Here is a 14,036-nt window from a genome sequence, read left to right as displayed (position 1 = left end):
CACAGTTACACAAGCTCTGTCGCCCCCCTACCACCAATGGCTGCAAAGAAACCAAAAGAAAGTTAATGCAGTGTAGGGTATCTAGGGTAAATCATTGACTTGTTCATCTGAACAAAACCTAAATGCACATTCCTGGTTAAATCCAAAAGCTTTTAGACTCTGACTTGTGACAATCTAAATCTTAGATGGTGCCAATATGTCTGAGACTTAGAGGAACCCTCTGACACCATTTACGATCCGCGCCGAGCTTCAAAAGATCTTATCGCTCCAGCATCTTCCTTTCTGCGAGGAAGGAATGCCAGATGGCCTGGCTGGAACTTTCAGAGATGCACAACACACAGAAATACACAAACTGTTACATTAAACTCAGAACATGAGCCATTGCCAACTGTATATTCCTGTGTGTTTGCACGCTGCCCATGTCATAGTAAGGTCTCTATGATTTTATCGTAGCAGTAGGCTACATTCATTCCAAGAGCTTATAGTTATGTATTAAGATGTATCTTTGTATTCCTATTATGTGTACATGTTCTGTTTGGTACCGTTGTAATTCTCTCTGTCCAATTGATTTGGTCAGATACAGAAGATTACAGTAAAGTGTATGATTCTATGTGCACCAGTTTTTTGGGATAGGAAGGACCAATTCTGACACTGTCACAAATCGAGCTTCGACAAGACAAAGGGAATTCTGCCGCCAAAAGCTTTGGTGCATGTCATTGGCCAGTTCGCTCCAGATGAGGCGTGAACAGAAGTGTCTTTAAAGAAGATGCACCAGGCACCTCCTCTCTCTCTTGCCTCCTACCTCCTTCACTTCGACATGTAATTCTCATGTTCCGTGATTCCCGCAGGAATCTTTTATGTTCTTTGTTTTGTTTTGTTTTGTTGAGTTTTGTTTTCTGTATTCGACTCTGTTCACTTCCACGAAAGGAAATGAACTTAGTCTGAATTATTCCTTTGGTAACTTTACGTCAAAGACCTTAAGCCTTTGAAATTGCGCGCTCCTCGGACCAGCTGCAGACCACGTGACACTCCGAAGGGACGCCACACACGCGCGCTCCCCGGACCAGCCGCAACCACGTGACGCTCCAACGGAACACACAAGACACGCAGCTCACTCACGCAGCTGTGTTCGGCAACATAAAGACCATGCAAGTATACTCGTTTAGCGAGTTCTCAGAACATTAAGATGGTGTTTTTCCGTGTTGTCTCTCAAAGGGCTTAAAGTCTGTAATTTGCCACTGATACCTCCAGTCTCTCTCCCTCTCTCTCTATCTCTCATTCACCCTCTCATTGTTTCTTTCACTCTCAGATCCTCTTAGTGTTTTGTTCATTGTCGTTGTGTTATTGTCTGTATATACATTTTATTCCTGTAACGTTAGTAACCGTATACGTAGTTTTGCATTTATTAAATACATATATTCATTTATTGACTCTTGTCTTCATGCTCATACCCGAGTCACTTAAATGCTTCGATCAGCTACAAGCTGACAAATTAAAGATACTTTAAACAGTATCTTGTTTATGGAAAAGTGAGGTTGTTTCCCGAGGCCTGAGAAATTGCCTTTCTGGTCCTTCTACAAGGATAACTTTCGTGAGGATTGATAGAATACTGTACGGTCAGTTCGCTGGCGAACAGATTATTTGGTAGTTGATTAATTCCATTAGAAGTTATTTATACTAGACAATTGATATGTTAATATTTTAATCATAACCCGTTTTGATTGAGTACTAATACACAATTGAGCTAATTTTAACCTGTCTGTAAAATATCTGTACATCTGTGGTTGATCATAATCTCTTGTGGTTAATTGCCGAGGTATAGATATGAATACAGATGCAGGTAACAGATTGTCCCCCTCGTTGGGCGATTTAACATATAAGTATCTGGTTCAAACCCGTATGAATAATTATTAATTATGAATTATGAATTATTGAATACATATTCCCCAAAACTGAAACCGGATACTCTACCGCAGTTTGTGGTAAAGCAGGAACTCCATACGGCATTTACCGTGTGAGTAACAATCCTTTTCCTGTGGTCATTTGTAAAAAACACAGTGGGGATACACAGCCACACTGTGAATACAGAGGGGTTAGAGAGACTCGTAGGATTGTGTTGGGTTGTGAACACGGCTGGCCTGTACATTACACCGAAGACATAATTATTGTATAGATGACAGACTGAAAAGAGCTTTACAATATTTTGATAATCATTTGTTCACTTCTTCTTTCCTGTCTCCATTTGTTTTTTCAATTGGAAAAAAAACCATCAACAATCAGAATCAATCACAAAGCCAAAAATATAATAGATAAATAAATACTTGACCTCAGTTAGAGGTTAACACGTCATAGTTTAATGAATTCATTGAAGCACAACTGTACATGTACATATATATTTGAGCAAAATAGAAAAAAAGTTTTTTTCATGTCCTTTTGAAGAACAGCACACAAGTTCAACTTATGGTAAAATAAAATGTACTTCTCTGTCTTTATGAGACTCTGATATGAACGAGAATATCTTCAAGGTCTCTCATCATTTACCTTAAATGAGCATAATGTTAAAATTACTTTGTTACTTATCTAAGTTGATGTTATATTCTGCACTTCTTCATGCATGTCTCTGTGTGTAATTGTGCTTTTCATGATCAGATTCGGCTAGTCTACTGAATTTAAGCACTCTGTTAACACTTTTTGAGCATTACAAAACTTTAATGTGAGTAGAGAATGAGCAAAAACAGACGAGTGAAGAAAGACACAGATGTTTTTCCACCTGTCTGTAATCCTCAATAAAACTTCTCTACCCTTAAACTCGTCTGCTGGATTGTCTTCCATCTCAACAACACTAACTGAAGAAAAAATATCCAATTACTTAATTTCTTTGTCTTTGCTTTTATTCAAAGAGTAAATGACAAGTTATCAACCACTTCATCCACACATTAAAATCAATGAATTATAATGAATCATTTACAAACAGAATTGTTTTATGACCACATTTTTAATATTTAACACTGGACAGTGCAATTATATCTGAGGTTTGTTCAATACCATATTATTGATTAATGTAAAGCCTTCAGACAAAATAAATGTGTTAGAACTAAATATTAATTTACCCAAAACAACAAGGTAAGACCTTTAGAACTTAATGTCTTTAACACAAATACAGAAGAAAAAAAAAGAACTGGAGCGAAAACATGCACAGCTGGGTGAACAAAGTAACTTTAGACTATAATCGAGACCACGTAAAAGTGACTGACAGATAGGGAACATCTCGATTACGATTGTAACTTCTGTTCCCTGATGAAGGGAATGAGACGTGGTGTCCCTCCGGCCACGATGTTGAACTGTCTGCTGAAATACCCGTAGCACGCAAATTCCACTCGCCAATTCTCATTGGCCTTTGCTGAAGTCTCAGAGGTGTTTAGGGCTCCCAAATGTGACCCCCGTGTCAGTTATTGACATCACGTCTCATTCCCTCCATCAGTGAATGGAGGTTAATAGTAACCAAGACGCTCACCTAGTGTAAACAGAGACAAAATGTTAAGAGAGTGTGTGCTCTTTTCTATGCAAGTCTACTGTGTTTTTATGCAAGTTGTGCTTTAGTGTTGTAAATTCTTTAAAAAAATGCTTTCAATTAGCTCTTGACTCATATTCCTTCCTCTTAAATTTCATGAACATCAAAAAACTGTCTCACCAGACCAAAATCATAATTCATGATTGCTTTTAAGCAGTCGGTCAAATCAAGAGAGAGGTCACATTTTAACTGAGCGTCAGAATGTCTTGTGAAATGGAATAAAAACAGACTTGATTGTGCAGATTGAAGATACAGTACTGGGAGTTGTTATAATGAATCATCTCTGACTTCTCTGATCTCTCCATCTTCACGTGAGAGGGAGAAATGTGTTCCTATTTCCCAAGATAACTCCATTGAGCAGAGCTCCTATCAAATTTTTCAATCTGTAAATATAATACATTTAGTGGGACATCTCATTTAGCCTACCTTAATTTCTGTCCCTGAAACTTCTCCAGAGAAACTTCCGATGAAAAGCTTAAGTGTGTGATTTAAAGATTTAAATCTCTATGATTCACCCCAACATGAGTGAAACTGGTACAAACATGACCTCACATTAACAGATCAGGTTTTTCTGGTTGACATTCCTTGGTGGGAATCATGTTAATCAGATATTGAAACAGGGTATATTTTCTCTCTTCTCATCTCTGCTTTGGAAATTTGGAATCTATAAGTAAGCTGTCATACAAAGGTACTGTAGTTTTCTCCATATCATTACTGGTATACATGCAAATACTGTATGAGGTTACGGATGCAGTTTCTTTCTTACGCATATAACACGTACAACTACTATTTCTGCATGAAATTCTTAGATTAATTCCATTAAAGTAGGATCAAAATGAATGTGCACATTCCCTGTGTGTTTAACAGATAAGGTAAACTAACAACAACAAACAAGCAAGCTCACTGCTCAGACTCAACTGTTTATCAAATATTCCCCTTGGCTCCATTCCACTGCAGTCTGACGCAACGATAAAGTGAACAGAGGATACATATAGTACCTAGATATTTAGTTTATTTTTCATTTCCACACATTGAGATCAACAAATAATTGATAAACCAACATTTATGAACAGAAATGTTTTATGGCTTAGAGTCACATTTCTTTGTGTTAAGAGCGAGTGGTTTTCAAACTGTGGTAAATCACGCCACTGTAGAAAAAAACATTTAAAATGTGCATTTTATTTTACCATGTTGTACATCTAATTTCAGGACTACAATTTTTTGTATAGCTTTGCGTGTCTAATCATTAGACCTTGAACCCTGTAACGCATACCTCGGGCCATTCACAAGTCATCAACCTTCTTAGTATTCCTCAATCAATTCATTATACAAATTATATAACGGGGACTTTAAAAAAATGATAAAAGAATGCCTGGTTTCCCATTCATTTTTTGTTAAAATCAGGGTCGCTAACGCCCCGAGGTGTGTATAAGTATATTTTTATGCACAACAATAATTGAATCTTTGATGATTGAATAAGTGCAATTCACCTTTATGTCACAAGCAATGTCTGATACACAATGATGAGGACAGTGATGATGGTATAAAACATCTGCTCAAAAGCTCATCCAAAAGGCAACAAAATATGCCTTATTTTATTCATCTGTAATTTTTATTCGAATATCTGGAGAGTTTTATATTATTGCGACAGGTAGAGATCCAGAGATGTAGATCTAGGTCGCGAATGACACAAATCATTCATGTATTTACTGTTTAAGTAACCCTTTCTTACATTGACTGTGCACAGCAAGAATAGATGATTCACATGTTAGTGACACTTCAGTGTGATCATATGTGTTTCTTCATCTGACAACCACTGATCTAGAGTAAAACAATCCAATCAACAGTGTGAATCACAACACAATATTTTAGATCATATAGATCTATGAAGGATCTCATATAAACTGGACTTTGAAACATCAATGTTTTCCTTTTTATATAAGCGAACGAGAGAGTGAGGTAAGATTTATCGAAATATTTACCTATAACAATATATAATAACAAATAAGGGTGATGAAATTCCCATCAACGAGTTAAACAGGTCATGTTTGCACTGTCCAGTGTTTAAAGGTCACGTGAGGTTTGCAATAAAAACTCCAGTGATACTGATGGACAACAGTGAATGAATGGAGATAAATGTAATGATTCTTTAACCAGTAGATGGCGGTGTGTACCAGTGATGTAGATGTAGGTCACATGTTCATATCACATGACATTTAAACTCATCAAGATCGATTTTAAGCTATTTGTACGGTGGACGAGAGAGCTCAACTCGCTGCAACTGAAGAAAACACATGCAAATAGAAAAACACCTGCCAATTAAGAAAACGTCTTCTTCAGTTTCACAACACACGTGTGCTCCAAATACTCACAACACAACCAAATACAGAAACTCTGCAAAAAGCACAGAACACAACAGAAATGTTTCCAGGGTACCCCAATAAGTGATGAACCTCAGCTGAATAGCTGTTATGATATAAATTAGGGTTAGGGTTAGGCTAAATTAGGGGCCAAGCACTGAAAGTACGTAGGCCCTGTTGTGGCAAAAACAATAATTAAACAAACAGCATCATCAGCGTAAGAGACATCAAGATTCCAATTGTATTTTAAAAGATTTATTCTCACAAGAATTGTTCCCAGTCCAACCACAGTCCAGCTGCAGGCGGAGTGAGACCCCAAGCAAAGGCTGGCTAGCAGTCTTATACTGTTCTATCTCTTGTTTAGACAAGAGGAACAAAGGAACTTTACGACCCGAAACCAGGGGGTCTTCTCACCTATGTAGTCAAAGGTCACTTGCCCAACCACCTGCGACCAATTCGTCTGAATTTGACGAGTGATTAAAAGATGGCTAATTCGTAACAATTCGTACGACCTCACTCGTACGAATTAGTAAGATTTTTGCTAAATCGTACATATTTGACGAGTTGCCCAATTCGTATGAATTCGTACGAATGACCTACCCCTGACCCCGCCCCTAAACCTACCCATCACGTGGGTTTAGACAAATCGTACAAATTCGTACGAGTGAGGTCGTACGAATTGTTACGAATTAGCCATCTTTTAATCACTCGTCAAATTCAGACGAATTGGTCGTGAGATCGGGTTGGTCTCACACACACCCTCTAGCTGTATTAACATAACAACAGACGAAACAGATGCATGAGCCACCTCAGCTGCCCCCTCTCGATGTGGAGGAGCAGCGGCTACTCTGAGCTCCTCCAGAGTAACCGATGATATATCAAGGTGATTTGTTTAATTAACATAATAATAAAAAATATATTATAACTGAAGCCTTTGACATATTTACATAGTGGTTAGCCTATACCCCCTGGCTGTTTGTTTTTCAATGTTTATATGAACTATTGCAGTTGTGACTGTACATTGACTTTGTCTGTTTGAAATTTGATTAAAAAAATAACATTTCCTTGTTCCTTGCCGGTGTTTTGCATTACCCTCTGTTAAAATAAACCGCACCCTTTCCTGAACTCATTTCCCTGATTAACCCATGACACATATTGACAGATTATTGGTTACCTGTTGTGTGTCTTTATATCCAACACTAAATTAGGGCCAGTTCCAGTTCTCACTATTACAAACAATTTGACTACAAAATGCCTTCCTTATACTTGATTTATTCTTTACAATATTTAAAAACTGTATGTCCTGAAGACATACATTTTAGGTGAAACTTTATTTTGATGGTCCCTTTTGATCATTCTGTTGACGATAATAAACTTTTCAACTATGTTCAACTAACTCTCATTAGAGTATTAGTAGACTGTCTGCTTAATATCTGGAAACTCTTTTTTGTGATGCTCCTCCAAAAGATATTTTTCTGACTATAAGTAATTTTGCTGCATGTCAACTTATTCTAACCCTGCCTACTACACTGTAAAATCCAACAGTGATTCTACTAAAACATTTTAGTTAACTTTACTTAATGTCTTAACTTAATTGTAAAAATGTAGTAATCCGTACTATTCACATGCTTTGTTTATTCAGAAAAACAAAGTTAAGATTAATTGATTGGTTTGAGTGCGGTTTTTGAGGCGGGAAATTCTGGATGGACTTTTCCTTGTTCTGGGCCAAAAAATAAATTCACTTTCAAAATGAAACATTTAGTTATTTTCTGTGTTGCTTTTTCAAAAGTTTGCCTCCTATTTCTTGTGCAAATATTTAAAGTCTTTGATATTCTCTGATCTAATCTCTTGTTCTTCAGTGATTGGCTGTTCACACTTTTATTTGCTCACATCTGAGTATTAAAAGCCAGAGGATCCAAACCTGAGTTACCAGCGATACCTAAACTTTGCTGAACAGAGTTTGTGACAGGACTGAAGGCTCGTTCCGCAAACTACAGACTGCAATATGTAAGTATCTCATTTTTTCCCCAAAAATTGTGTATTTGTAAATTGCTGTTCTTTTTAAAGCAGCCAATTTGGAAAGAGGTTGTGTATCAATAAATCATATTGAGTGTACTGGTAGTGAGTCTCAAAATTAAAAACAACACACTTTCAGAAAAACTTACATCTTAGATGAGTGTCCGCTATCTCACATAACGCAGTGAATTGTATGAGTGAATAATTGATTCTCGAGCCATCGATATCAGCAGATTCATCAGCATCGCCACAGACAGCACCTGTAACGTTGCACGTAAGAAGGTATTTGAAGCAACCTAAGGTATAGTTCGGGGAACACGCCTAGAAATGGTATACCTTTAGCGTAGCGCTATAAGAGATGACATTATCGGGAAACGTAGCCTTGGTCTAGAAAGAAAAGAAATAGCATACACTGTAAAAAAAAAAATATCGTAAAATAACGGTAAAAACTCTGGCAGCAAAGTTGCCAACCACTTACCGTCAAATTACAGTAAAAAACCTTAAATTATTTTATGGAAAAATGTTGTTTTTTGAAAACGGATATTTACCATAAACATTGTCTGTATTTTTACAGTCAAACTGCTGTGGAAAAAAAATTCTCATAAAAAGAAAAATTAATTTTCTTTTAATATATAGTTTTTCTGTGTAAAATAACAATGAAATTATGTATAACAATTCAATAAGTACATAAATTCAAATACAAATGTTTGTAAATTTACAGTTTCTATTTTTATTTTTATTTGTACAGATCCAATTTCACAACTTTGACCAATCTCTTAATAACAGCAAATTTACAGTCAATTTCTGTTAAAGGGGTCATATAATGGTACATGCACTTTTACAAGTTGATTGTACTGAAATGTGTGTTGGCAGTGCCTGTACACATCCATCATATAATGATAAAAATCCATCCAGTGATTTTGTTTTAATCTCCTTATATGTTTTCCCCTGCCTCAAATCGAGCCGTTCGAGCCTGTGACGTCACAAGCTCGCACGCCCCTCCCACGATTGTTGATTGACAGCAGCGTTTCAACACAGACCCGCCCTCCCTCGTGATCGAGCTGTCAATCATAGTGCGCGCGGACCGGTGTTGTGCCGAAAAGTACGCTGGAGCACTGTCACTGAGCAGAATGGCGTCTAAGCGGTTGTGGTGTTCTGTTCTTGGGTGTAATAACGAACACAGCAGTAATTTTAATGTTCCTAAATCCGAACCGCTGAAGACGCAGTGGCTGAGTTTGTTTTCGAAGGGAATATTCCCCACTATCAACGTCAATGCTCTCATGTTTGCGCGAATCATTTCACACACCAGACTGCTTTATAAACGAGGATCAGTATAAAGCTGGTTTTGCTAAGAAGCTGCTCCTGAAAAAAGGAATCGATACCAACTATTCGTGTTCCTGCACCTCCAGAAGAACTGAAGTGAGTGTAGCGTTTTATTAACCTTTATATTAATATTTATACTAATCTTTGCAAATCGCTAGCTGCACGCTTCACGATGAATGCGGCTAAGGTTTACACTCAGGGAACATTACGGCATGTTTTCTATGTACGACGTTCTCAATATAATTCATAATCCCACGTTTATAATGAACAGCGCGTTATGGTTATTGTGTTATTGTGTTAGAAACGGTGTAGCACAGAACAGAGGGGCGGAGTCAGCGAAGCTCATTATCATTTAAAGTCATATGCACTGAAACGGCGTGCTGAAAACAGAGCTGTTTTTGACCAGGTAAAATAAGTGTTTTCTTACAATACTAATGATAATTTTTAAATAAAGTATATTACAAACTTTTAATTTAGACCCTAAAGAATCATATTAGCTTGTACAAAAATGGCATTATATGACCCCTTTAAATGTACTAAATGTATGAGTACAGAATACCTGCACATTTACAGTATTAGTAATTGAACAAACACTGAACATCAAAATAAGTGATTGATAGGAAATAGAAGCTTAGTATATAATCTAGAACATGTACAAATATCCACATTAAAAAGCAATTGCTGTATACCTTTATACTTTTACAATTACAATTACATTTTATCCAAAGTGACTTACCAATTAAGATAAAAATAGAAGCAACAAGTGCAGTGACAAGTCCCAGTTAGTCTAGCACAGTACACATAGCAAGGTTTTTTATTTATTTATTTTTTTTAACAAAGGTTTAGTATTATTGGGTTTACGAAAAAGGTGGATCTTTAGCAGTTTCTTGACAATGTGTTGAGTTGGGCCGGTCATTCCACCAGCAGGAAACAGTCCAGGTAAAGGTCAGTGAAAGTGGTTTTGTGTCTCTTTCGGATGATGGCACCACAAGGCGCCATTCACTTGCAGAACACAAGCTTCTGGAGGACACATAAAGTAGTGAGTTTAGGTATAGGGCTACCTTTAAAGACCACTCTTGCTGCAGCATCTGGATCAGTTGCAGAGGTTTGACTGATGCTGGAAGAGCTGCCAAGAGAGCATTACAATAGTCCAGTCTGGATAGAACAAGAGCTTAGACCAGGAGTTGTGCACCTCTGATATGAAGGGCCTGATCCTCCTAATGATGTATAAAACAAATCAACAGGATCACAGCAATGATGGTTTGGCTGAAACCATAAGCAGTTTTGTCTTGGCAAGGTTGAGTTGAAGGTCATTCATCCAGCAAGAATTTTCCATCAGCTATGTAGCCTGTATACTATTATTTAACCCTAAAACTCACGTTAACACCCACACGCTTAATGATCTTCAAGGTAAACTTGTTAAATGACTGCTGATGATTTCTGCAGTTATACCTTCTTTTCTTTGTTTTCTAATTTCACAGAAGTAATCTGTAAAATATTACTTAATATTTTATGTAAAATTACAAATAACCCTGTAAAAATAAAGACAATTTCCTTTAAAAAAAACGTAAAATTGATGTAAACCCAAATACAAGCAATTACCTGTAAATTTAATAGTGGACCTTTAAATTACAACAAATATCTCTAAAATAACAGGCATTCACTGTAATGACAAAATGGCAAAATTCTGTAAAAAAAAATACAAACCGTTACCTGTAAATTTACTTTTTTTTTTTTTTACAGTGTAGGTTTTAAAAAAAAATCGATAAAATTGCTGTTGTTGATGTGTAATAAATTATGACATTTTAATTTATTTCATATGTACATAGTTTTAAACATAGCCAATTGGTTGTGTTAAAAACGAACCTTTTACCAAATATGTCCTGTTGGACTGGAAATTCAGGTTTCTTCGAAAGTTTCCCCATTGGCGTAATACTATTCTCTTGTGTTTGAGAATGATTACAGCTTTCACCAACTGACATATATTATAACATGTAGAAAACACTTGGGGTTAACCACGTTCAAATAACACAGCCAACATTCAGGAATACTCAATTTCTTCTGTATTTATTTTAAAGAACACAATAACTAATAATTACATCAATGGGGGAATAGCAACATATAGTTGAATATTTCCAGAATACTCTAATTGATGACAAATAAAAGTGATGTAATTTCAACCAGAGAAAATATCGATCTGAAAAAATGGACAAAGTCAAATATGCACTGTCGAATATCTGAATGTTAGGTTTTACAAAAAAAAAAAAATAAAAAAATAAAATAAAAAAAGTTTACTGGAAAAGGTTTTGACAACATAAGTCTATTAAAGCCAGTTAGTTTCATTCCAGCACATAAGTGGTGTGGAGCAAGTGTCACTAGTATTAGTTGAGGTTTTGATCATTCATTTGCTTTTCATTGTTTTACAGCCTTGGAAGAAGAAAAGAAAGAAAACTCTTTAAACATTTAATCACTTTACTCAGAAAACAAGGTATTATCGTTTATTTGTTTAATTTATCTTAATATTTTCTCAACTAATCACAACCAAACTGCTTTATAAGTCACATGTCAGTAAAGGTGTTTTGATGTGTGTATTGTTCATCAGGTCATGGAGATTCATCAGTCTGCTGTGATTCTGCTGCTGGTCTTGTGTGTGTCGTTCTCCACTCATTCTCAACCAGCACATATAATGCCCCGCTATCTACATTTCCTCAATCAGCATAGGGGTCCTTTTGTGAATGTGGAAATGTGTAACGAGACAATCAAAAACAGAAGCATCACTGCACCTGAAGGTGGCTGCAAACTTGTCAACACCTTCATACAAGCATTTGCAAATGATATTAACCCAGTCTGTGGCGGACGAACTGGCCGGTTTACGAGCAACCAGCCTTTTCCTTTGGTCAAGTGTAATTTTCAATCTGGGGAGAGACCGCCAAACTGTGCATATACAGGGAGGTTGTTCCCTGCCCGTTATATAGAGTTGGAGTGCGAGCGAGGCTGGCCTGTACATTATGTAGGTGAAGTACAGATGTCAGGCTGAATGGAGCATCACAGAGCTTTATTTGCTAATCATTTGTTCACTTCTCCTTTCCCATCTTCCTTTGTTTCTTAAGTGCAAAAAGAGAAAAAAAGTGAGTCAATCATGAAGCCAAAAATAAAATAGATAAATAAATACAAAATACAAATAGAAAATGTACACGTCTGTCTTTATGAGACTCTGATATGAACGAGAATATATTCACTGTCTCTCATCATTTACCTTAAATGAGCATAATTCTAAAAATATCTATACAATATTTCTCTAAGTTGATGTTATATTCTTCACTTCTTCAATTCTGCTTATCATGTGCAGATTCAGCGAGTCTACTGAAAGACACAGATGTGTTTCCACCTGTCTGTAATCCTCAATAAAACTCTCTCTACCCTTAAACTCGTCTGCTGGATTGTCTTGCATCTCAACAACACTAACTGAAGGAAAAATACCCAAGTTACCAACCACTTCATATTTTGTTCAATTTTATATCACACATTAAATTCAATGAATTATAATGAATCATTTACGAACAGAATTGTTTTATGACCACATTTTTAGTATTTGGAGCCAGTGGTTCTCAAGGACAAGTCTCCCCAAATTTAAAAATGGCCAAATTGTTGAGATGGCCAATCAAATCAAACTTTTACTTTCCGCAAAAGCAGAGCGTGAATTCCAGCAAGAAGACTCCGTTTAATGTTGAAAGAGAGTGAAGTATGATTTAGCAAAATATTTTTTAGGCTACATGTTAACTGTTTTGCGATATAAATTTTAAACGACCAACAGTAACATCCAGTGATGCAAACAACTATTTTTCTCAAATATGTCCCTTTTGAATTTAAAATATGCGTTTACCTGATTCATGTATAGCCTAATCCTAACTGAGTGTGACGAGACAAGAAACGTTTGACATTTTCAACATATTAGGCATGGAAATAAAAATAGGGACATGTGCGCATATTTTAATGCGAAATGTTCGAAATGATTACCGGTATTTCCCAACTAGAATTAGACGTAGAAACCCAGCCCCCACATTCTCACATTGACTTCATTCACATTTTGACATGTTATCTTATGTGCTAGTTGATCTGACAACCACCGATTTAGAGTAAAACAGTCAAATCAACAGTGTGAATCACAACACGATATTTGAGATTGTTTAAAAATCTAGATAAATGTGCTCTGGTGTGGTATCCGGACTTTAAAACTTCATTAATGTTTTTCTGTTTGAATGTTTGCAAATCTACCTATATAACAATTTATAACAACAAATCAGGGAAATTCCCATCAACAAGTTAAATTGGCCAAGGTCATGTTTGCACTGTCCAGTGTTTAAAGGTCACACGAGGTTTGCAATAAAAACTCCAGTGATACTGACGAACAACAGTGAATGAATGGAGTTAAATGTAATGATTATTCAACCAGTAGTGGTTGGTTCAATGGCGGTGTGTACCAGTGGTGTAGATCACCTGTTCATGTCACATGACATTTACACTTCCTGTGGGTTGTATTAGTGAAGGAACAGGCGGCAGGAACATATGGTTCTTACAATAGATCCACATGCTTTTAAATTGTAAGCGTTATATTTTATTTTATAGAAACCTGATTATAAGTAACAAGCCATTCCCTATAGTCATTTGTAAATTAAAAAGTGGGGAGAGATACCAAAGATGTGAATATAGAGGAATCAGGGACACTAAATATTGTCTCTCTTATACTATGCTATTGTTTCGACTAG

At 36.3% G+C, this 14,036-nt stretch overlaps 1 protein-coding gene and 1 pseudogene across 5 annotated transcripts in view; both read left to right on the top strand.

Moving 5' to 3' along the window:
- Positions 1–14,036, top strand: part of LOC143736369 (uncharacterized) — a 402,538-nt gene that overhangs the window by 86,998 nt on the left and 301,504 nt on the right. The window lies entirely within an intron of this gene.
- Positions 3,093–14,036, top strand: part of LOC143735331 (ribonuclease-like 3 pseudogene) — a 144,394-nt pseudogene continuing 133,450 nt past the window's right edge. The window contains exons 1-3 of one of the 4 annotated variants that reach the window (XR_013203091.1): positions 8,144–8,229; positions 11,697–11,758; positions 11,873–11,983. The product of XR_013203091.1 is annotated as a ribonuclease-like 3 pseudogene, transcript variant X5 (transcript). Of the gene's footprint in view, positions 3,124–8,143; positions 8,230–11,608; positions 11,759–11,872; positions 11,984–14,036 lie in introns of those variants that run through there. The other 3 variants (XR_013203092.1, XR_013203090.1, XR_013203087.1) reach the window with 3 other exon arrangements.

This window comes from Siphateles boraxobius, unplaced genomic scaffold (assembly GCF_051911475.1).
Source record: "Siphateles boraxobius isolate OS27281-9 unplaced genomic scaffold, OSU_SipBor_1 13, whole genome shotgun sequence".
In the NCBI taxonomy this organism is placed as follows: domain Eukaryota; kingdom Metazoa; phylum Chordata; class Actinopteri; order Cypriniformes; family Leuciscidae; genus Siphateles; species Siphateles boraxobius.
The sequence above is the reverse complement of the archived record's forward strand: the minus strand, read 5'-3'. Positions and strand labels throughout refer to the sequence as shown.